At 49.8% G+C, this 24,953-nt stretch overlaps 1 protein-coding gene and 1 non-coding gene across 2 annotated transcripts in view; both read right to left on the bottom strand.

Moving 5' to 3' along the window:
* Window positions 1–24,953, bottom strand: part of LOC101535390 (cystatin-9-like) — a 269,014-nt gene that overhangs the window by 75,060 nt on the left and 169,001 nt on the right. The window lies entirely within an intron of this gene.
* On the bottom strand, window positions 15,568–15,674 carry LOC118760211 (U6 spliceosomal RNA). The gene has a single exon (XR_004996647.1). It is a non-coding gene; the product is annotated as a U6 spliceosomal RNA (small nuclear RNA).

Raw genomic sequence — 24,953 nt, 5'->3', positions numbered from 1 at the left:
GGAGCTGGGCTGTGCTGCTGCTGTGACTGTGTGCAGGCAGCTGTACGCAAGGCACCTGTGACGGGAGGCCACAAGGAGCCCACCAGCCTCAGGGGAGGGCTGCTCTCAGGAGAGGGCTCAGCCAGGAAGTGACATCACTTCCTTCACAATGGACAGAACACAGCCTGGGTAACCCCGGTAACCAGGTGCCCTCACTCTGGCACAAGTGGCCCAGCCGTTCACTTGTCCAGAGCTTGGAGGGGACAATGGATCACTGTTGTTTCCCGCGTTCGCGAGGCCCAGACCTGGGTCAGCCCCGCACACAGCTCCGCTACAGACAGTGGATCAGTCCACATCATGATTCACCTGCACACCTCTGTCCGAGGGTCCTAAAGATGACATCATAGAGCCAGGGCAGGTCCACATCCCATTCAGCTCTCATATGTGTCAATGGGCATTGAAGCCCAGTTCAACCCAACCAGCCCCCTGTCCAGCCCACACATGTGCTGGTGGGTACCACTCTCTGTCCGGCCATGCCTACACCCAGTCCTGGTTCTCATGCTCAGTAGTTGGAGTGGCAACCCAGGAGGGAGCTGCCCACTATTTCCCTAATGAGCTCACTCCTACACCTGGATCTTGCATTCTTCAGGTGGTTCTACAGTTTAACTTGATAGAATTAACCCCCAGTGCCAGCCTCTGCCAGCTGATGCTGTGGCAAAGCCCAACCAACCCAAACCCTCTGGCTTATGCATGTACCAGCAGGTACAATCTGCTTAGCCTGGCTTGTCACTGATCCAGCTTACATGCAGACCAACAGGTGTTATAGCCCTGTCCAGTCTGGTCTGCCCTCAGTTCCAGCTCTCACACTCAACAGTGGGAATAATGGCCCAGCAGGGGAGCTCCCTGCAGCCCCCCTACCAGATTTGGCTGCTCTCCTCCGAGTCTCACTTGTGCTGGTTGGGCACTGTGGCCCATTCTAGCATGACCCACCTCACCTCAACATTTGCCAGTGGGTGCTGTAGCCTGGCCAGGCCCAGCCCACGCCCAGTTTGAGCTCACGCTGGGGCAGACTGCAGTCTAGCTGACTCATCAGCCCCCAGTCCCAACCCTCATGTGAACTGGCTGATATTGCATTCTGACCTGGCAGGACCCACACTCCAATCTGGTGCTCAGATTTGCTGGCAGATGATATGAACCGGCCCTGCCTGGTTTGCGCCTGACCTGAGCCAAAGGTAAGCCTATGGATACTGTAATCAGGCCTTTTATGGGCTACTCCCTATCATGGCTCTCGCGCTCACCTCAGGGACTATAACCCAATAGAGGCATTTCCCAAGCTCCTCCAGCAGAACCTCTCCCAATGCCAGGTTTCGCACATACCGGTGGGTCCATGGGCCAGCCCTACTCAGTCCACCTCCTGTCCTAGCAGGGACAGTGACCTTTCCTGACTGGGCTTTAACCCATTCCATTTTTTGCTTTTGGGTGCTACAGCCCAGCCAAGCCTTGTCCACACCCAAACACAGCTCAGACCTGGCTCAGTAGGGGCAGACACCTAGCCCAGCCCATCCTATACCCACCCTGGTTCTCACAATCACCAGTAGGTGCTGGAGTCTAGCCCAGTCTGACAAACTCCATGTCCAGACTGCATCCATGTCCAGACCGCAGGCCCCACTCTGCCCCCCACATTCACCAGAGAGAACCACAGCTCAGCCAGGGCATCCCCTTAGCTCCCCAACCAGGCCTGTTCCCAGCCACAGATCTTGCACATGCCAGTGGTTGCTCTGACCCAGCCTGGCATAGCCCCTCCCCTGCCTTGGACTTCTTTGTGTTAGGATGCTGCGACCTGGCCTGGCCCTGCTGGCCCTCAGTCTTTACTCTTGCTGGCGGGTCCTGCAACCCATCCCTGCTCAGTCTGCCTGTATCCCTGGCTCATGCAAACCAGTAGGTGTGACAGCCTAGCCTGGAATGACCTGTACTCCCTCCTGGTTTCTGCTCTTGCCAGTGGGCTATGGTTTGCTTGGCCTTGCCCAGTCCACCCCCTTCCAAAACCAACTCACACTTGCCGATGGATGGAGCTATGCTGCTCAGCCTACTCAATACCCAGGCCTGAACCACGTACTCATCAGTGGGAGCTATGATCCCACTAGGGGAGTTTCCCAGGTTCCCCCGCTCGGGCCACTCCCAGTCCCAGATCTCACGCATGCCAACAGGTGCTTGGCCCTGACCCGACACAGTCTGCCCCATCCATCCAGGTCTTTGTATGAACTGGTGAGGCCTGGCCCGCCCCATACCCTGTTTTAGGGTGTTCGTGTGGGTGCTGTAGCCTGGACCGGGCTGCTACACTTGTTCCCAGCCCCAGTACCAGTGAGCATAGGTGAGTTCCATGGTCACACCCAGCTCAGCCCATCACCATTCCAACTCTCAAGCTAGCCAGCAGGACTTGTAGTTCCATAGGGTTGGGCCAACTTTTCCCCCACAGAATCCACACCTGGATCTGGTTCTTTTGCATGTTAGTTGTTGTCATGGCCCGGTCTAATGTGACCCATCCCCTGATCCGACACTCACTGTCAGGTACTGGGATCTAGCTCTGCCAGACAGGCCCCCAGCCATAGCTTGCATGTGCGCTGGCGTGTGGTGGTCAACCATGTTCCATGCTAACAAGCCCAACCCACAACTCCCATGTGGGAGTCTGCTCCATAAAGATCTTCAGCTCTCCCCTTCAAACTACCAGGTACAAGGCCCCATCATTGGGTGTTCCTCAGGATTCGTTTCTCACCTACATGTACAGTGGCCTTATCCATGGATGTCCCTAGGCAGTAATTCAATACCCCCAAAAGCCCAGAGCTCAATACTTCGCAGCCAACGGGTAGAGCCCACAAGCCCAGGACCCTCCCCACTCCTACCAGCGGTGGGTGGGGAGCTAGTATCCCCAGCAGGAAGCCTGGCACAGCACGGGTTCCCCCAGACACAGCCACATGGTTAGGAGAGTAAAGTAGCCACTCCACTGCTCAGACTTACCTGAACTCCCTGTTTCTATAACTTTCAAGCAAATAAATGAATCTTTAAAATCAATTGAGCCTGACGGGGTGCTTTATGAAACTCATGGTCAGACATAAAGTGAGAAAATGAATGGCTACTGGGAAGAGAAGTAGCAGGCTTCTCATCTCGTCCATGAACCCTGAAGCCTGGACACAGTGCCTGGACAGAGTAGCATTCCACACTGCCTTCACATGGGCTGGGTCACGCACAGGCAGGAGTCTGGCTGGTCAAGGGAAACCGTGTGGACATGGAAGTGCTGAACGGGTTGCGGTGAATGGGAGCTATAAAGCACACCTTGGAAAGGACCACGGTAAAAACGGGTCTCAAGCCAATGGACGGCTCCGATGGGCTACGAGCTGTTTAAAGACTTTTGTGAAGGAAGTGTGATTGGCTCCTTCCACCTTTCCTTGCAAGATTTCCGAAGAAGGTAGAATGAAAACATTTGGAATTATAGTGTGAGCCCAGGGAGGAATGGCATTGCATGGATAAAAGTTCAGGTTCTGCGCAATGTCTCCTTGCAGTCTGCCTTGGGCACCTGGCACAGGCTGAAGAGCCTTGTAAGAAAAGCTGTCATTAAATGTGATGTGATAGAAATGCAGGTTGAATGAGGCATTGGGGAAAGGACTGAATTTCCCAGGGGATCAGCGTTCAGCAGGGTGCCTCGGGGCTGGGTGAGCTACATGCACAGTTCTGCTTCCATAAAGCCTGCCACTTGACTGCCTGTCTTGCTATTAGGATATTTCTCATCTTCTTTTCTTGGATTCTCTGAGTTCTACAAAGGCATAGCTCTCTCACACACACTAGCGATTTAGTCCCTCCTCTCTGATTTTCAAACTCCGGATGTCACTGCCTTTTGGTTCGTCACAACAACCTTCCAGGATGTCAAGTAACGTAGCACTGGTTGGTGGCATGTTTTTCTCTTAAGGATACCAAGATGATAAAACTGCTTTAAGTACAAATTATAGAATACATATTTTAAGATTTTAAAAAGATTTATTTCATCTTTATTTGAAAGGCAGAGTTACAGAGAAGAGAGACAAAGAGAAAGCTTTTCCAGCCACTGGTTCACTCCCCACACAGCTGCAATGGCCAGAGACTGGTTCGATCCAAAGCCAGGAAGCAGGAGCTTCTTCCAGGTCTCCCACATAGGTGGAGGGGCCCAAGGCTTTGAGCCTCTCAGGCCATAATCAGGGAACTGCATTGGAAATGGAGCAGCCGGAACATATGGGACTCCATCACTGCAGGCAAAGGCTTAGCTAGCACACTACACCGTGTGGCTGGTTCCTAAAACATTTTGTACAAATATCACATACATTTTTAAAACTGTTAATCAACTTCATAAAATGTAATTTTATCGTCACTTTTTGAAAATTGGCAGGTTCCTGAATTGGTCTATACCTTTTTCTTTCAGCCTTCCCCTTTAGACTTTTGCCATTTTAAATGTTGCTAGGGGGATCAATTGGCTATTCCTCCGCCTGCGAGTGCCAGCATTCCATATGGGTACCAGTTCATGTCCCAATTGCTTCATTTCCTAACCAAGTCCCTGCTGAAGACCTGGAAAAGCAGTGGAAAATGACCCATGTTCTTGGCCTCTTGCATCCATGTGGGAGACCAGGAAGAAGGTCCTGGCTCCTAGCTTTAGATTGGCTCAGCTTCAGCCAGTGCAGTCGTTCGGAAAAACGTCGACCCTGCACTGCGTATCCCTGGCAGCAGGGGGCAGCATTGGAAAAGACTTCCCTAGAGTTCATCTACTGGGAGCTGGAGTTGAAACGTCACTGTAGCAGCTTAGTTCCCACCGTTTCAATCTTCTCAGAGGCCTCTGGACAGAATAGTGAGGTTCAAAACACGCAGCCTAAGCACCCAGTGACCATGTGAACAATCGCCTGCTTGTCTTGGCGCTAACGTTGTGCCAGAGCCCCTGCGCCCTTCCCATCTGTCACTTGACTTTCTAAGCATATAGCAGGTCCTCTCCTTAGGTGGATCTATGAGAAGCTGCTACAGCCCCCTAAGCCTTACAGTGATTGATGAAGCTGGCCGATCATTGAATAGAAACCCTTATGTCCTCCACTAGCAAACGCACCTGCAAAAGACCTGCAGGGCTGTGGGGGCATCCAGAACACCAGAGGAGAACACAGAGGAGCCCCCAGGCATACCTCCCTCACTCAGCCTCCAGGGGGCAGCAGCTCAGTCTGCGCTTACATCTCTACCCACAACTCTGCCAAAAGGGGCCCCAGTCCCTTGCGAGACAGGCTCCGGGCCCGGCAGGATGCCTAGGGCCGTGGAAGTGGGAGTCCGGCATCCCAGAAAGCCCCTAGGAATGGGTAGAGGGAAGAGGGCAAGATTTGGACAGCTGTACCCAGGCTGATGGGCCCCTCTTACTCTGGCAAGGGGTGTGGCTGGCAGAGAATCACACAGAGACCTCCCACGGCCAAGGCGGGAATCAGGTGGCTACTGTTCTTCCCTTGGGTTTCTCAAAGAATCTCTGTTCAGAGGACGTGGAGACTGTGGTCCTGGCTGGGGTCCAGCACAGCCAGGGGACAGTAGAAGGCAGCACTGGCAAACTTACAGAACCATCTCTGACAATTCAGAACATCACATCCGTGCACCCTACCCGCTCCTCGTCGCCAGGTCAACAAAATGGAAAGCTCCTACACTTGCTCAGTCCCTCAGACTCAAACAGTCCAAAATCGCTACATGGCAGAGGTGCAGCTTGCAACTCCATCCAGGTACAAAGCTCTGGGTTCTATGAATTCCACTGCAAAAAGAAGATTCGTGTTTTTTTCAGATGTCTAAGGCCTCAGTGCCTCCCCAAACCTCTGTACCAGTCTCCTGGCCCTGCTCCAGCCTAGCCCTCGCTGAGTGTACCTGTGGCCACACAAGGGCATGGTGGTGGCCGCCTGTCCTTGCCCTGGGGCTTGGGGGGCAGCCCATGGCTGCAGATGATCCCAGCCTGTCAAAGGATGGTGATTTCTTTTGACCATGGGTCCCCATGTCAGAGAAGGTGGATCTTTTGCATAATGCCTTCAGGAAAGTGCCCCCAGCCCGAGGATGCTCCCTCCTCCCTTGCCCAGGGACCACAGGTGCAAAGCTTTAGGAGCAAATTGCAGGGAACAGCAGAGGCTGTGAGAATGCCGCCTGGTGACCCACCCAGTCTCTAGGTCCTGGGGATGGAGCAGCCAGAGCAGGGGCCTGGGGCGTTGATCCTGTGCCTTTATTATTGGGCTCTTCTCATTTCCCCAGGTGAGCAAGGGAGGCCCCTCCCTCCCCTTCAGAAAGCAACAGGCAGCTGGGGCTGTCTCTCTCAAGGCCACACTTCCCAGCACCATGGGCAGCGGTTCATTGTCCTGTGGCTCTTTCTGTCCTTTCAAGCGGTACAGATTGAATCCCAATGTCAAGTCCTTGAGATAAAAGTGCAATGGACACCTTATCTCCTCCTCCCTCCCTTATCTCATGGGAACAGGCGCCCGGTGGGGGCAACTGGTCACTTGATTGCTTGCAAACAAGGGCCTCATGGCCCGAGTTATGAGCGCATGGTGTCCCAGCCACTGGCACGAGGGACGCTGCTGTCCCTGCAGGTCCTGGTCTATTCCAGCACATGGACTGTGCCCAGCACGGGCCAGAATCAGGGAGAGAGTTCTGATAAAGCTGCCTTTCTGTGGGAGCTGTGGCTAGCGCCTTGCCAAGGCCTGGTCTCTGAAGATTTTAGCTTCACCAACAAGTACGGAGCCAAGAGTCCTCCCTGTTCCTCAGTCTCCATTCATGGTTGCCAGGATGTCTCTGCTGCCCACCGCCGAGCACTCCTCACGCTTACAGGAGGGCAAGGAGGCACCTGGCAGACCCAGCAGAGCACACACTCATGTTGGCTCCCTCCCTACAGATCATGAGCTAAGGGTCAGGCTCAGGATAGGAGGCCTTCCAGCCTGACCAGTTCCCAGGGAAAGCAGGTGCCTCTGGAACCCCCAGCCACTTTGCTCAACATGATGCTCAACCACACGGAGTTGATGAGTATGAGCTGTTTCCCAGCCCTTGTTGAGCGCCAGGCATGACTGGATCAAGCCCTGGCCCTTGGGAAGATGTAGAACATAGACAAGATGCAGGGAGGACAAAGGACTTGCTCGAGGATCCCAAGCTGGTGCGTGGGCGTGCCACTGTGACCCCCATCTCTCAGCTCTGCCATCAGCAACCACTAGTCCCGGTGAGACGCTTTGCCCAGGCCCTTCCCCTACCTCACCAGTGGCCTCTTTCCCCAACCTCTCCCACTTTGGGAGAGCCTGCTAACGCAACTTTCTCTCCAGCTCTCTGCTTGTAGCAGAATGAGACTGCGTGCAGGTTAGGATTGTAAGCATGTCCAGTGCAGGGTTTGGTGTCATGAAGTACATTTGCATTTTTGCGCCACTGTCTCTGAAATGTTCAAGACTAACTCTTACCCCTCCGACACTGCTGCCACTGTGTCCCCTCACCTCCTCGCTACCTCCTGTGTCGAGGAATCACCCTGTGTCCCTCGGGACTTGTCCCCCTGTCACTGGCTGATCGCACTCAGCACAGTGACCTCAAGGTTCCTTGCTGTCACAGCCTGTGCCAAAGTCATTATCCAGACTAAGGCCAAGCAATAGGGCACGGTAGTAAGCCATGGCCCCTTGTTTTTAACAGCTGCCACGCCATTTTAAGATCTATGTGTTTTTATTAGAAAGGCAGATTTACACAGAAAGATCTTCTGCCCACTGGTTTACTCCCCAAGCAACCGCAATAGCTGGAGCTGAGCCGATCCAAAGCTAGGAGCCAGGAGCTTCTTCCAGGTCTCCCACGTGGGTGCAGGGTCCTAAATCCTTGGGCCATCCTCTATTGCCTACCCAGAGCACAAGCTGGAAGGAAAATCGAGCAGCCTGGATATGAACCGGTGCCTGTATGGAATCCCAGCACATGTATGGCAAAGACTTTAGCCACTAGGTTACCGTGCTGGGTCTGCCATACCAGTTTATGCCCCCAGGAATAGGGCACCGGGGTCCCAATGTTTCCATGTCCTTGCCAACACTTGGCCACTTTCTGTGTTTTAGAAATTCAGACAGTCATCCCGGTGGGCTTGAGGTGGTACCAGGGGACAGGGGTCTAGCTCTGATGATCTGTGGCTCACAACCTGGACGGTGCTGCAGGGCCCAGGTGCACACCTGTGCATCCCAGAACACTGCAGCCTGGACAATCAGCCAACGCATTGGGAGCAGGGAGTGTCTGAGATCATGGGCAGGACAAGAAATGGCAGGTCCAGGAGAGGGAAGCCATCCTGTCTGCATGGGAGGGCATAAGGAGGTGGTGATGTTGGGCCCCAAAGGTGGATCCTGGCTTGGTTTAGTAATGCCAGGTTGGGGACCAGGTGGGTAGCAAGTAGAGGTGTGTGGCACGTGCTAGGTGTTAACAAAGTCCAAAGTGGGACATTCTCAGGGAGGCATGTGACGAGCATCAGAGAGGCCGGCAAAGGGCTCACTGCCAGGTGGGCTGGGTGAGGCCACCTCACAGGGGCCTCTGAAGCCATCTGGGCCAGGCTGAGGGGGAGCCCGTCTCCCCCTCCCAGATAAACAGAAATAGGCTGAAAAAAGGTCATTCGGGTAGGAGAACAGAGGAGAGGCAAAGTGGAGGGGAGAGACGTAGGAGAGGGGAGAAAAACGCCCTGCCCGGGTTCCGACGTAGGGTACAGCGTTCAGCCTGAGGTCAAGCCCGCTGTGCCCCCACTTAGCCATGTGAAGTCCAATGAGTGACTGGATCTCTCCGGGCCTCGATTCCTGGCGCAAACTCCCAGGTGGGGCACCAACGACTAGGGAGAAGTGCATTGGTACCATCCTGCACTCACACGCTCAGTTCCCCGCAGGGCCCTTATAGCCTTATAGCCCTTAAAGCTCTGGCTATAAGGGACACCAAGACAGGTGATTCCCCGAGGGGGGAGGGAGGCTAGAGAACACAGCAGGGTGATGTCCAGCTGCTGCTCAGAAGCCAGGGGATGGGGAGCAGGAGGGGAGGGCAAGTCAGACAGCTCTGCAGCTGCCTGGTGACCATGGCTGCAGCAGCAGCTGGGAGGACCAGGCTGCGAGCAGCGCTGCTCAATCTAGCAGTCAACAAGTCTCCAGAAACTTCCTGGAAACTTTAAAACAACAAAGAGAGCCTGGGAAAGGGTTGGCTAGGCAGAATCTCTTCTTTTTTTTTTTTTTTTTTTAAAAAAAGTTATTTATTTTTATTACAAAGTCAGATATACAAAGAGGAGGAGGGACAGAGAGGAAGATCTTCCGTCCGATAGTTCACTCCCCAAGTGAGCCGCAATGGCCAGTGCTGCGCCGATCCAAAGCCGGGAGCCGGGAACCTCTTCCGGGTCTCCCACGCAGGTGCAGGGTCCCAAGTCTTTTGGTCGTCCTCGACTACTTTCCCAGGCCACAAGCAGGGAGCTGGATGGGAAGTGGAGCTGCCGGGATTAGAACCGGCGCCCATATGGGATCCCGGAGCGTTCAAGGTGAGGACGTTAGCCGCTAAGCCATGGCGCCGGGCCGCAGAATCTCTTCTGTGTGTGGGATGGGATGGGAGGGAGCCAGCAAGCTTGAATGCCAGGCTGGATTTTATATTTCAACCACTGTGTAGTGTTGGGAGTATTGAAATGGATGGCAGCCTAGGTACTGACTTGGGCTTATGTATCAGTGTGGGGCTGGTGTGCCTGAAGTCAGGCTGCCACGCCTGCCCAGCTCAGTATGTGCAGAATTTGGTTGTCATGATCTTAACATCCCCATGTTCTGAGGTGGGCATTTGGTACAGTGGCTGGGACCCCAGTGTGGACACCCACCTCCCCCATCAGTGTCTGAGTTTCAGTCTCAGCTCCTTTTGTGATTCCAACTTCCTGAGTATGCAAACTCTGGGAGTCAGCAGGCGAAGGCTCAAGTCCTGGGTCCCTGCCGCCACATGGAAGACCTGGTTAGTTACTGAGGCCTCCATGTTGTGAGCACTTGGAGAATGGACCAATTGAGGCAAGATCTCTGTCTCTATTTTTCCCTTGGTGTGTCTCTGCCTTGCATGTAAAATAAAAAAAATAATAAGAAGAAATAAACAGTTTGGGCCCAGCGCGATAGCGTAGTGGTTAAAGTCCTCGCCTTGCATGCACCAGGATCCCATATGGGCACCAGTTCTAATCCTGGCAGCCCTGCTTCCCATCAGCTCCCTGCTTGTGGCCTGGGAAAGCAGTTGAGGACGGCCCAAAGATTTGGGACCCTGCACCCGTGTGGGAGACCCGGAAGAAGCTCCTGGCTCCTCGCTTCGAATTGGCTCAGCTCCAGCCATTGCGGTCACTTGGGAAGTGAATCATCAGATGGAAGATCTTCCTCTCTGTCTTTGCTCCTCTCTGTATATCTGCCTTTCCAATAAAAATAAATAAATCTTTTTTTAAAAAAGGAAATAGTTCAATAAAATAAAAATCATTCAGCGCTATTGGTGGAGTTGGGTTTGAACAAATAATTTTTTAAAAGCCTTAGACAGAAGAAATTTATGCAAATTTGCCAAGTCTTGGCGTGTCTGACAGCTGGAGGCAGGGGAGCTGGGCAGCGGTGAGCAGGCGGGAGGGCACTGTGGAAGGACAAGGGCCTGGCAGCTGTCTAGTGCCTCACAGGATGCTCTGGGGACGTATAAATAGGAGCTGTCCTTTGGGAAGCAGCAGATGTTCACCTTTTACTGGAGGCTTATTGTTCTCAACAAGACATCCCCTGGCTTCACTGTACCCTATAGCTCTGTGCAACCATGACCTGTCAGAACAGTGCAGAATAGACCAGAACAGAATAAAAGTGACCACTAGAGGGTGCTGCCTGAATGTTCTATCTCAGAAAACGACTTCACTGCCCCCGCCTACCTCATCCCAACCACACCCAGAAATTTTGGCGAGAGCCAAAAACAGATCATGCAAGGGCGCATGACCAGTCCAATGCATCGAGGGCATCTGGGACCCGCGGCTAGGCAACGTGACCTTGCAAAAACCCGAACAGAGGGACGAGAGCCGGGTTTCTGTGCGTGATGGGCAGGGAGCCTCAGTGCTCTGTCCTGGGCCAGACAACTTCAGAAGGTAGCTATTCCCTCATGCCCTCCTGATTTCTGCCAACTGAAAGGCGTGTGGGATGTGTGGACTAGGCAGGGGCAGGGCGCTAAGTAAGCTACAGCTTGCAGGAAGGATCACAACATAGAATACAGTGAACCCCGGGCTGGCAGGGTTTGAGGAATGCGTTGCGTGGGAGGAAGGGTCGAGCCAGGATTGTAGCCCCGCCTCCAAGACCCTGGAGGCACGCTTTTCCAAAGCAAAGGCTCATTTTATGAGACCCACAAAAGGGCTGCTGTTAGGAGGAACCATCGCATCCTCTAAAAATCTTGTTAGGATCAGTACAGCCTAAATAACTATATATTTCTTTTTCATTTAAAACAATTCACCTAAGCCCAGCAGTGCCCTGTAACACACGTGACTTCAGGGACGGTCACCCAGCATGGAGCTGGGACACAGTAGGCACTCCTTGAGTGCTTTTTTTCCATCTGCCCCAGATGTTTCTGGAATTTTCTAGTCCAAGTGGCTTCCAAATGTTGACATCAAAGCAGGAGCTGTGATTCGGAATTCGAATCACAAGTATGCCCTGTGTCTGCAGTCACCTTCGGCACATCTCTGCCACATTTTGTTGACTAGCAAAAAATAACAAGATTGTGAGGGTCCTCACTTCTCTGCGGAGAGTGGGCCTGAAAGCTCGTCTGGCTCCCGGGAGCATCAGCTTCTAAAGTGAGGGTTCAAAGTGAAAAGATTGTAGAGGAAAGTGTGAAAATGTGATAGATACATATTTTCCTGTCTTGGCAGTGATTAGGAAATTTCTCATGCCTTCTTTTGAAGTTACTTTCCAAAGCAACTTTTATAACATAATTATATCTTCATTTGTCCATTCTCCATCACTATAACAGAATGCCCGAGACTTGGTATTTCATACAGGGAAGAAGCTTGTTCAGCTCACTGTTTGGTCCCACTGATTCAGCCTAGCAGCCATTGGCTAACAGTGGGACAGTACAGCGGAGAGCTTGTAGTCAGAGGGAAGCCAGAACAAACGGAGGGGGCCAAGCTCCCTCCCGACAGAAACTCTCTGGGAAACTAACTCAGGGCCCCAAACTACCTTAATCCCTACTTGCCACAGTGCCCCCAAGAGCCTCTCACTAGGCCCCAGCTCTTAGGGGTCCCACTGCTACACCACACCATCTCAATGAGGACTCAGAGCTAACACAAAAATCTTTGGGAGACCAAGTCAAACCAAATCATAGCACCCAGTTTCTAAGTAAGTTCATGTCTTGAGACACCAGAGTTAGGACTTCAATATATCTTTTTGGAGCCCAACAATGGCAACTGTGAACCATTGTTAATTAGCAAAATAGTAACCTTATGCTCACACTGAGTACGTTCAGGTAGTAGAAGATTCCATCCCAGCAACTTGGCAGAGGAAAACTGGGTGTTATGGAAGAATTTTAATAGATTCTAATTTGCCCAGGAAACAGAAGGGGCAATGTCCAGTCTCAGTCCATTGACATTCAAGGGAGATGCCTGTAGCCATGTGGTGCATTCAAAGGCAGGCAATGGACACTGGTAACCCAGTACCTCATGCCTATGTCTGCAATAGTGTCCTAGGCCAGCGACCATATCCACTAGGCTGTGCTGTCAATCCCTGTCCCATGGTAAGGAAACGTACCTCATCTATGACCATACCACTCTGAACACACTCAGTTTCATCTGATCTTTGACGTTAAGGAGGATCAGGCCTGTTTAGTACTTGCATGAAAAAATATACCTGGTCAGTGGATTCTGAACTTAAATCCATGATGCCTGGGATTCATGATTTTGTCTGCCTGAATTCCCGGTGTTTAAGCAAGTCAGTATTTCTCAAAGTACTGATTTTCTACGGTGACCATAGAAAGCTACAACAAACTGGTGGTGTAGACATCCAGAATTTATTTCCCCATAGCTCTGAAGTGTGAAAGTTTAAAATCAAAGCATGCACGTGCAGGCATCCCATTTGAGAGCTAGTTCCAGTCCCAGCTGCTCCACTTCCAATCCAGCTCCCAGCTGATGTGCTTGGGAAAGCAGTGGAGAATGGCCAAATGTTTGGGCCCCTGCACCCATGTGGGGCAACTGAACAGAGCAACTGGCTCCTGGGTTAGGGTTGGCCCAGCTCCAGCAGCTCTGACCTTTTAGTGAATGAACCAGCAGATGGGACATCTCTCTCTCTCTCTCTCTCTCAAGCCACCATGGAAATGAGGAAAGACAATCAGCAAATGGTAAAAATGGTGACACTAAGATGAATCAGACAGAGAATTGTCTGACAAGGACTTGAACGCAATAGAGATTCAATGAAGAAATGCAACCTCTTGTATTTGAAACCCAAGCATTGGAGCAGGTGTTTAGCCTGACAGCTAAGATGCGGGTGAAGATGCCCACATCTCACTTTGCAGTGCCCAACTGTGTCGCCCAGTTTCAGCTCCCAATTCCAGTTTCCTGCTGAGGCCAACCCTGGGAGACAGCGGTCCTTGCATCCCTGCCACCCACTCAGGAGACCCGGCTTGGGTTCCCAGCTACCAGCTTCAGTCCGGTCCAGCCCTGGCTGTCACAGGGATTTGGGGAGCGGTGTCGATGTGTCCTGAACTCTGAAACCCACCATTCCATGGAGCACCCTGTAAATGCTGATGATACTGATGACACACTTTATATTCTGGGTCAGCTTTCCCACAGTCCAGGCCCCTCATCTGAACCGCCTGGTGGGAACCCCTGTGGGCACCATCCATGTTCTCTGTGGGGAAGAGTGGTGGAAATCTTTTACAAATCACCATCCTAGGGCCCGGCGCCAGTTCTAATCCCGGCAGCCCCACTTCCCATCCAGCTCCGTGCTTGTGGCCTGGGAAAGCAGTCGAGGATGGCCCAAAGCCTTGGGACCCTGCACCCATGTGGGAGACCTGGAGGAAGTTTCTGGCTCTTGGCTTTGGATAGGCACAGCACCGGCCATTGTGGTCATTTGGGAAGTGAATCACCAGATGGAAGATCTTCCTCTCTGTCTCTCCTTCTCTCTACACATATCTGACTTTGCAATAAAAAAAATAAATAAATCTTTAAAAAAAATCACTATCCTAGGCTTCTGAGGCCTGTAAGCTTCCTCTGAAGATATAATTTTCCCCAAATCCAAGCCATCCACAGAATATACAAAGGGTTCATGGGAAAACCGGAATTAAAGTTTATGTTAGTGCCAAAGAATGTTGAAATCATGTCCAGAATGATCATAGAAAATATGTGTTACAAGAAAACTACACAAGGATGTCAAAATTAGTTTGCACCCAAATACACTTAGCTTTTGCTGAACTCTTCCACCAGCGTTTTGAAGCAGCCTTATACGATCTCATTAGGCCTGGCTTCATGAGCACTTTAACTTGGAGAAAATGTGCTGATTTTCAGAGATGCCTGCAGACTCGTCCTCTGTGCAAAACAAAATTGCATTGAAGCGAGCAGTGCCTTAAGCTCTTTTCAGAAGAGGCCCCAAATATAGGTTCCACTAAGTATAAATAATGATGCTAATAACACCTTGCTAGTCTTGTCTTTATCTCCAAGCCTGGATGATCAAAGCTGCCAGAGAGGTGCAACTTCAAAGCCACCTGTCTCCCCAAGCTGGGAACAGGCACAGCTCGCTCCAACAGGCATCTCCACCCCCCTGTTCCTACATCCCACAACCATCAGCGGTCGTAGCAGAATGTCTGTGGGAGCCTGTCCGTCCATGGCACCTCTTTCCTCCCAAGACTGACATCAGCAGAGGAACTCTCTCCTGTTCAGTGTGTGTATTTTCGATTCCCTCCAACCCTAGAGATGCCTTCATGCAACGCTCTGATTAATTAAAACTGTCTGCCAAGAAATTGTGCTTTGAATATCTTTCACGTATCATGACAGCCCTAAAATAAGTGGAGATGTGGGAGACATGGCAAGGCAAGGATGGAGCATCAAGGAGCCGGTGGCAAAGCAGACTCAGGTCTCATCTCCAGATGTTGTGGGACATTGTCACTCAGTGGCAGACAGTTGACTTGGCTGTAGCTTTGCTGACAAGGGCATGGGTTGGATGTCTGCAGAAATGGGGTTGGGGTCCAGCGTGGTAGCCTAACGGCTAATATCCTCACCTTGCACACACTGGGATCCCATATGGGAGATAGTTCATATCCCATCAGCCCCGCTTCCCATCCAGCTCCCTGCTTGTGACCCGCGAAAGCATTCAAGAATAGCCCAAAGCCTTGGGACCCTGCACCCACATGGGAGACCCGGAAGGAGCTCCTGGTTCCTGGCTTCAGATCGGCTCAGCTCTGGCCATTGCAGCTGCTTGGGGAGTGACGGACAGAAGATCTTTCTGTCTCTCCTCCTCTTTGTATATCTGACTTTTTTTTTTTAAAGATTTATTTTATTTTTATTACAAAGTCAGATATACTGAGAGGAGAGATAGAGAGGAAGTGGAGCTGCCGGGATTAGAACCAGCGGCCATACGGGATCAAAAAAATATGGAACGCTTCACGAATTTGCGTGTCATCCTTGCACAGGGGCCATGCTAATCTTCTCTGTATCGTTCCAATTTTAGTATATGTGCTGCCGAAGCGAGCACTGTATATCTGACTTTGTAATAAAAATAATAAATCTTTTGAAAAGAAAGAGAGAAATGGGGTCCAAGGTTAGAGCAGCAGAGAGATGGACCTCCCATGAGGCGCATTGAAGTCTGGGCACTGCCAGGCAGCACCATGGAATTGGCCCTGTTGCTAGGTGTCAGCAGGAAGGGAGCTCTTAGCCCAACAAGATGGGAGCAAGTTAGGCAGGCCTCTGCTCTGAGTTGGGAAATGGGAAAGAATGAAAGCCCCCAAGGTGTATGCTGCAGCCCATTGCAAAGAGGTGGTCCAGTCTACCACAGATTCTTTCTCCTGCTTCCCACCTATCTGGTGCGGGAGGCAACCTGACCAGAAGTGATCCAATCTGCTAAGACTGTAATTCCTGCCAGATTAACCAGGAGGACTCGTTGTAGAGCCCCTGTCGGAGCAAGGGAGGACATGAGGCGTGGGCAGAGTTAGCTCAGGACTTCCTCCTTGAGCTGAAACTTGCAATGGGATGGAGCGAGCGGGCAGCAGTGAGGAATGACGAAAGCTTAGCACCATCCCGCCGAAGGCGGTGCAGCCTCTGGACCTCAGGATCTGCAAGGCTCAGCTCCGGCCACATGAGGGAATCATCAAGGGGTCTGTTCAAGCTCCTGGGACCTTGGTGTCCACAGCCACACTTCTCTAGGGACTGGGGCCCAGATAAAACACCCTTGGTGATGGAGATGTGCAGCCTGGGTTAGAGCCATCGTTCTGTTCTGGATCTTTGCCCTCTGGATGGCACCTGATAGAAATGCCAAGTCCCAGGCCCATCCCCCTGCTAGCGAAGGGAGCCTGTGACTGCACACCCACACATGAGAAGCACTGTTCTAACACTGGGAGCAGTGGTCACCTCAAAACACACATCAAAAGCATATGGGAGCTTTAAAACAAACAAAACACTGGGGAAGGGATAAGGGAATATGAAACTGTATTATAAAATAATAACAATAATAAAAAATGTATTAAAAAAAATAAAACAAACAAAACACTGGATCCTTTAGCCTGGTCTGAAGGAATTGGCCTGTGTGTGGCATTGGCCATCCTAAGAGTCCCCAGTAACCCAGGCCTGTGAACATCTACATGAACAGCTAGCTTAGCAGCTGAGTGGGAAGAGGGGGATGATCCAGCACTCCATCACTTACAGCGGTTGAGATGAATAAACTACCTGAGAACCCGAATACCTGGGTACCAACTTCTCAGCAGCTACTGCAGAAGCAATGCTGCTGCCAGGCTCTTAGGGACCTCTGCCAGGGGGCATAAACACCTTCCAGCACCTGCTGCCTCTACCCCAGCCTTCCCCCATACATCAGTTCCCACCTGGCCCCACACATGACTCCCATCTGAACAGCCACGTGTTCTTTGACTCCCAGTCCAGAGTCGCCTTGTACTCCACCCGCCACACACAGGAGGACATTGCAAGAAGTTCACAGGGAAATGGAACAAAAAATAAGAAATACAGTTGCTGAATTCTTTATCGAGTAGCACCATCAAGCTTTACACTATTAACTGTTTAAAAAAAAAACAATGTTGAGTTGAAAAAGAGACAAGCTTCTTTAGGCATAGAAAATTGAAATCTCTGCCTAGCATTGTCATAACATACATTTTCCTCATGTTTGAAAGTGACCCATACCCCATCTGCACTCTGTCCTCTCCCAAAGTAGCTGAACCTCACACAGCCCTCACTGCTCTGCCCTTGCTGGATGTCACCCACCAACACCTCCCGCTGGGCTGACCACCTCCACCCCAAAGCTTTCTCTGCTGAGTTGCTGGTATCTGCCACAATCGTATTCCTCCTCCTTCTCTGGCTTCTCCTTCATCTCCCAACCTGGGCTTGGTCCTGCTTTCCTTTTTTCTCCCCCAGCTCCGTCCATGGCCTGTCTCCCTGAGTTCTGTGGATGGAGATCCCATCGGAGAACAGCACCTATGTGCACATGGGAGTCTCAAGGAAGGGGAGAGAAAGAGGAAAGGAGAGGAAAGATTTCTACTTAAGGTCTTCCAGGGAGGTCATAATGTTTCCGAGGAAAGCAGAGGGAATCTGTTGACTCCCAATTCCTTAACAGAGTCTCAGCGCCTTCTAGAAGAGGAGAAACGCCCATTAGGCCCGTAAGGCCTTCTTGGCCTGGAACCAAGCAGCCGCCTTTGTGTTGTGATCCTAATCCTGCGCTAATCACTAGCTGGGATGCTGGGTAAAGTTGTTTCTCAAATCCTGCCTCCCCGGGCAGGTGGCATTGGAGATCTATAAATACGTAGCCATGGCAACACAGTGACAGATTAATTACCAAATCCTCCTGGCACAAAGCTGCTTTAACAACGGGGAATGGAGGATGGAGGGAAACTGGGGCAGGGCGGGAGGCAGGGTGAACAGAGTTGGGGTCAATGGACACAGGGATTGGGGCAGGTGGAGCAGCCACCACCCATCCTCAGACCAACATGGGGCCCGGGGTTCCCTGAGTCTGTTACATCTGGAAAGGGAGTTGCTGCCCCTGACAGATGCCTGCACCACCCTGGTACCCATGACTTGGTCAGCAGGATGCAGCCCACATCTCGGCATCAAGAACAAGTCACCAAGCTGCTCTGAGCACGAAGCGCTTCTGAAGCAATTCGTGGACAGGGATGTGCCCACCGAGAGGGAACCATGTCACTCTCATGATTCTCCAGGGGAAGGGGGAGGAAAGCCCTCAGAGACTAAGGCTTCTGCCGCCAACTTAACCAGGGCACCACTGATGGCATCAAGCCTGCATGTTTAAGGAAACGAGTTTTGAAAGTTATGTAATGCTCCCAAACAAGCCTGTCTGTTCTAGTCTGCAGCAGAATTTTACACATTCAAGTAGCCTCCTCCATTAACCTCGGTGACGCTCCTCCCTTTCTCCCACCCACTCGAGGGATTACAGCCATTCTACTGAGACGAACGCATACTTTAAGAAATCCAGTAGGTAAAGCTGTCTGGGTCAACATCTGGCCCAGAGGTTACGGCGGTGCTGCTCAGGACTCTCATATTTCATATCCACATGCTTGAATTTAAGTCCCAGTTCTGCTCCTGATTCCAGCTTCCCACTGCTGTGCACCCTGGGAGGGGGTCTGTTGGGTCTCTGTTCCCCATGTGGGAGTCCCAGATGGAGTTCCCAACTCCTGGTTTTGGCCTGGCCCAGCCCCAGCCATTGCAAGCTTTAGAGGAACGAACCAATGGATCGGGTCTTTTTCCCTCTCTTAAAATGACACTCAGAATCAAGATGGGCTTATAGACATAGGCGTCAAAGCAGAAACATAAACTCAAGCTGATGTTGGATCATGCACACCAGAAAGTCCTGAACTCTGTCATGGGTGGACCACAGATGTAGCACTGCATTCCTTCAGCCAAAGACGAGAACGGAGCTCAGTGAGCAAGTCTGACTCACCCAACACCCTGCTGAGGGGACAAGGCATGGCTTATGTGTGAAAGGAGCCCACGCCAGTGCTGCCTAGAGAAGACCCAGATGGCTTCCATCCATTGCCACTAAATTTGCTAATGACAGAGCTGGCACTGGGCCCATACCTCCTTTGCCTAGCACTTTTAGAAGTCTGCCACCTGCCTACACTGTTGGGAAAAAGTAGTGGCCACTTCTCAAGAAGGCATCATCATCATCCAGAAAATCAACAGAACTGAAGTGTTAATAAGACTGGATTTCTGATTAGGCTATAAAGCCATATCAAAGTGAATAGGCCAATTCCCACTTATCTCTCCAGATATACAGGAGACCTGTTCCATGGAGGAAGGTGGCCTATCTTGTTCAGTGAGTCACTGAAGCCAATATAAGCCAAGATAAGTGAGTAAAGACATCACCAGGATTTAACACTCATCAGGTGAGTCCGCAGGAATGGTGGGCAAATAGCATAGGAGACCGAAGGGGAAGGCTGGGGAAGGTTCTAGTTTCCCCATTTGAGCTGAATGACCATTGGGCAAGTAGCTAAAAGACTGTGAGACTCAATCTCACCTTTGTTCGCATGAAATTAATGGTATTGATCTCCCTGGATTTTATATAAATTTAACTTTAAAATTTTTCAGACTTTAATTTGACATGATATACATATCTACAGAATGCCGCAATGCATGTTGATCAAATCAGGGTGAACAGCATTTCCATCTCTTTAAATATTTATCACTTCTATGTACTGACAAAATTCAAATTCTTCCAGTTATTTTGAAATTTAGAACAAGGGAGAAAGAAAAGCCATAGAAGTTTCAGATATCATAAAGTTCACATTCTACTAGGAAGCCATCAAGAAAGGAACAAACAATTAAGCAAGCCATTTAAAGGCATTACTGATCAAAGTCTTACTAGATCTGAAAAGCTTCTCCCTCTCCTCCCATCATACCCAGCACATAGATAAAGACTTCAACCATACATGGGAACAAATAGGCTTGGCACGATGGCTCAGTGGCTAAATCCTCACCTTACATGTGCCAAGATCTCATATGGATGCTGGTTCATGGCCTGGGAAAGCAGTGGAGGATGGTCCAAAGCCTTGGAATTTTGCACCCACATAGGAGACCCAGAAGAAGCTGCTTTGGATTGGCTCAGCTCCAGCCCTTGCAGTCATTTGGGGAGTGAACTAGTGGATGGAAGATCTTTCTGTAAATCTGCCTTTTCAATAAGAATAATTTTTTTTAGAAAAACACAAGCTATCTTAGTGCAAGTTCTTTTAAATGCATGCATAGTGTTTGAGGAACTTTTTGAAGACTGAATGAGTGCATGGATTTCTAAATTTCTGTATAAAAACAAACTTAGGTTTTACGACCATGTTGTCATGAACTGTCATCCCCTCCTATCAGCTCATGGATTTCCCCCATGCATCCTTCTGAATACAGACAACGTCTCTGGAATCAGAGTTAAGGTTTCAAAGGCACAGACATGTAGGCAGTTAGAAAGATCCACCTCCGTCCTCTATTAGCCTCCCCAAGGCTTGGATTTTTACCTGTAAAGAAGGTCTGCTAGCATTTAATTCTTGGCTGTAGGAATTAAATGCAATTATGCAGAGAGAGTAGTAAGCACACTGCCTGCAGGGAGGCAGTTAGCCTGCAATTAAGGCTTCAGAGAAGATGCCAGCATGCCTTATCGGAGGACCTCACTTCCTCAAGCAGCTTCAGTTCCTGGCTCTGGCTTTCTCACAATGTGGACGGTAAAAGGCAACAGCAATGTTTCAGGTAATTGATTCTACTACCCCTGTGGGAAACCTAGACTGAGACCCTAGTTCCCCGCTTCAGACCAACCTGCATGGTTGCAGGTGTTAAATGAGCCCTTACTCTTTCTGTTTGTGTGTGTGCCTTATCACTCAGGTTTCCAAATAAACATATCTATTTCAAAGAAAGTACAAAGCACACTGGTGTCTGGCCCACAGAAAGAGCTGAATAAATGTTTACTGCCATAATTCCTTTATCCTTATGTTTGTAAATTAAGTTGACATCGGTCTACCTTTTTACCATTCTTACACCGAGAATCTTGGATGATATAATTCAAGAGTGGCTGATTTTTGTGACTGATGTGACACTACACAGGAAGAAATCTGGTTGTACCCCTACTCCTCATGAGTGAATAGAGCAAGATAAAATTGTGTCTAGACTCTGAAACTAATGTCAAGTGAAGATCAAAGCTATAGACCTCTTCTCTTTTGCTGACTCATCTGATTGGTGACAGAAACAGTATGCTTCCCTTCAGTGTAAGACCCCTTGGAAATGAGGCAGTGATGGTGAGACCTGGAAGTGCCAACCAGGTAGCTGTGCCTCCAGGCTCCCCCACACATGAGGGAGGGGCCTGGGCTATCTTCATTGCCCCGCTCCTGTGCTTTGAAGTTCAGACCAGGTATGGAGCCTATGCGTCTGGCCACTTGTGACTAATGCAGGTGCTCTCATATGGCACCTTCAATACACTGGAACCCACAGGAAACAGGTGGACATCATGCCTTCCCCTAACTCCTCCCCACCAAGCAGATCCAGTGGGATATTATACTCCATGCAGGTGGTAGTGTATTAGCGAATGTTGAACAGCCAGCTTTTCAGCAGGGGAAAGCCCTGATTTGTACCATTCACCAAGTCTTGTGCTATCAATAGTCCTACTACAGCCGATATCAAGATGCCAACCTGGGGCCCGGCGGCATGGCCTAGCGGCTAAAGTCCTCGCCTTGAATGCCCCGGGATCCCATATGGGCGCCGGTTCTAATCCTGGCAGCTCCACTTCCCATCAGCTCCCTGCTTGTGGCCTGGGAAAGCACTTGAGGATGGACCAAAGATTTGGGACCCTGCACCTGCGTGGGAGACCCGGAAGAGGTTCCTGGCTCCCAGCTTCGGATCAGCACAGCACCGGCCGTTGGGGTCACTTGGGGTGTGAATCATCGGACAGAAGATCTTCCTCTCTGTCTCTCCTCCTCTCTGTATATCTGACTTTGTAATAAAAATAAAATAAATCTTTTTTTAAAAAAAAAAGATGCCAACCTGATTCACAATATTCCTGTGCAAAGCTCCCCAAGGAGAGGCTTTCTCCAGGGGCTCCTAAAGGCTCCACTCACCCTGGCTCTGGACTGATGGCAGATGTTAGCATTAGGCTGCAAAGCAAATGAATCCTTGGCATTGGGCTTCAGTGGTCTTTGCAGGAAGGAGCTATCTGGGCATGAGTCGTTTCAGATGCAAAACTCTAGGCCTCATCTCTTTGAGCTTGGTTGTGTGCAGGAACGGCAAGCAAAAAGCTTTACAAGGGCACCTTCTCACTTCTTAGAGCTGGTCATAGATACTAGATGACTTTCTCAGCATCCCACCTTACAGCATGGGCTGTTAACCATTCTATTTGCTACCACCCATGAAATTAAAAACTGATTTTCCTTCCAATCCACAGATGGGAAATAGCCGTTCTGGATCACCAATAACTTCTGGTGGTTGGAAGAGCTGTTGGAATGACTGCTGAGCAAATGGTCACATACACTCTTTTCCATTGTGGGAGGACCCTATTTCCCATCCCGCTGACTTCGGGCTTGCCGACATCACTCGCATCTGCTGCCAGAGTGTGAACACACATGCAGCAGTAAGGAGAAAGGGGAGAAGGAGGAGGGGGCAGGTAAGAGCTCTAAAAAATGCTAAAGACAGTGCAAAATGGAAGAATTGAGAAGGAATGAGGAATTCCAAAAATTATCATTGCTAACAACAATGTAATAATCAACAGAGCATTGGATACTCCATGAGAGGGCCAGCCAACAGGGACCCTCCAAAAAAGTTCAAGTCTTCAACAAAGAACAAAACCAAGAAAGTGGGAGGACATGCTCCAGATCAAGGGAGAGTAAGTAGAAATGACAACAAAAGGCAGTGCTAGATTTTTTTACTCAGTCCTGGACACACACAGTGCTATAATGGACATTGCTAAGACAGAAGAAATTTAAATATGATTGTACACTAGACTTTTGTATCAATATTAGTTGACTTGACTGTGATAATGCATTGCAGTTACACAGGAGAGTGTTTTTGTTCTTTAGGAGATACGTGGTGAAGTATTTAAGGCAAAGAGTCACAATACTTGTAGCTAATTTTTAATTGGTTCAATAAAGCAAACATACATATGTGGAAGTATTTTCAAGCACTGGAGAAACTCCAAAAATTTTTAACCCATCCAACAGCCATCTCTGTGTGTTTGTCTCCTTTCTCCAATATTTAAGTGTAATTTTGATGTCTGCCAGGTGAAACTACCCACTTGACCAATTTATACCCTTAAACTTAAGTGCTACAATTATCCTTAACAACTATAACTACCAGCCAATTTTTACTTAATGACTGTAAAGTTTCATGCCTTTCACTAATCCTCTTGTGGCTGGAATATCAGGGGTTTATTTTGTTTATTTGTTTTTTCATCTTATTTTGTTTTGTTTTCTCAGATAGCTAAACTTCTGCTCTGCATGAAGCGTCAAACCAGATCAAAGTGTCTTGCCTTTGTTCACCAGGTCAACATGAGCTTTAAAAGTGTGGGGGTTGGAAGAAAAAAAAAGACACCAAAGATTATGTTCTTTCAAGAAAACTGGCAAACCAAGAAAATCTTACTCAGCTTTTACAAAATCTAAGTTCATCTCCAAGAACATTTTTTTCCTACTACATATGTAGTTCATTCAAGATATTTTTTCTTAACCTTAGGTGGCTCTGGGAATGACCCTCCATTCTTCACACCTTATCATCTTCCTTCTCAGTGATCGGTAGCGTCAGGTCTTTGCAGGCCCCTGCCCTCCTTGCCCTACACATGCATTTTTTCGTTCCAGGTTTCAGATCTTTCCACCTTGAATTGCTGCTGCCCTGGCTCTGCTCACCGAGGGGCTTCATTTTCAAAGTGTTGCATTCTGAAATGTCTTTATGTGGGTAAATGCTCTTAGTGACTTATCCCAGAACAGGATTTGGACATTTCTGCTTTTGTTTTCCTTTCCTTCTTATACACATGGTGCTGAAAGCAAAAACAAACCTGGATTTAAGAAGAAGAGACTTCACTTAAGAAGATTATTGCCAAGATCGGGGAAAGAGATTAAGAAGAAGCACTTCTGACCATAAGATCTGCAGTGTCCTGAAGATTCAGCAATAAGATTGAAAACAAACAAACACACAAACAAAAACCAGAGAAGAAAAAGCAAATGAGCAGCAGAATGACTGGATATGACCTGATCATGAAGTAGGTCGGGGAGTGCTTCACCCAGAAGTCAACCTGTTTTCACAAGGGGCCAGTAAGGAGCTGGGCCATGGCTCAGGCTGAGCACGGCCAAAGTTCAGGGACCTGGCAGATTAGTTAACAGCACTTGACTCTCATTAGCCATCAGGAACAAATAGCTCAGAGAGGGCCCGGCGGCGTGGCCTAGCGGCTAAAGTCCTTGCCTTGAACTCCCCGGGATCCCATATGGGCGCCGGTTCTAATCCTGGCGGCTCCACTTCCCATCCAGCTGCCTGCTTGCGGCCTGGGAAAGCAGTCGAGGATCCTGGCTTCGGATTGGCATAGCAAGGGCCGTTGCGGTCAGTTGGGGAGTGAATCATCGGATGGAAGATCTTCCTCTCTGTCTCTCCTCCTCTCTCTATATAGGACTTTGTAACAAAAAAAATAAATAAATCTTAAAAAAAAACAAAAAACAGTTCAGGGAGTGGGAGTTTGACAGGTCTGTGCCCAGCCTCATCTTGGTAAACAAGGGGAACATTCAGGAGTCTTCTTTGGGCCACGTGTGAAAGTGGCCATCTTTTGAGTGTCACTCTTTGTTTCCAGGAACGCAAAAGA

The sequence above is a fragment of the Ochotona princeps genome, chromosome 22 (genome assembly GCF_030435755.1).
Source record: "Ochotona princeps isolate mOchPri1 chromosome 22, mOchPri1.hap1, whole genome shotgun sequence".
Lineage (NCBI taxonomy): Eukaryota > Metazoa > Chordata > Mammalia > Lagomorpha > Ochotonidae > Ochotona > Ochotona princeps.
This window is presented reverse-complemented; position numbering and strand designations above follow the sequence as displayed.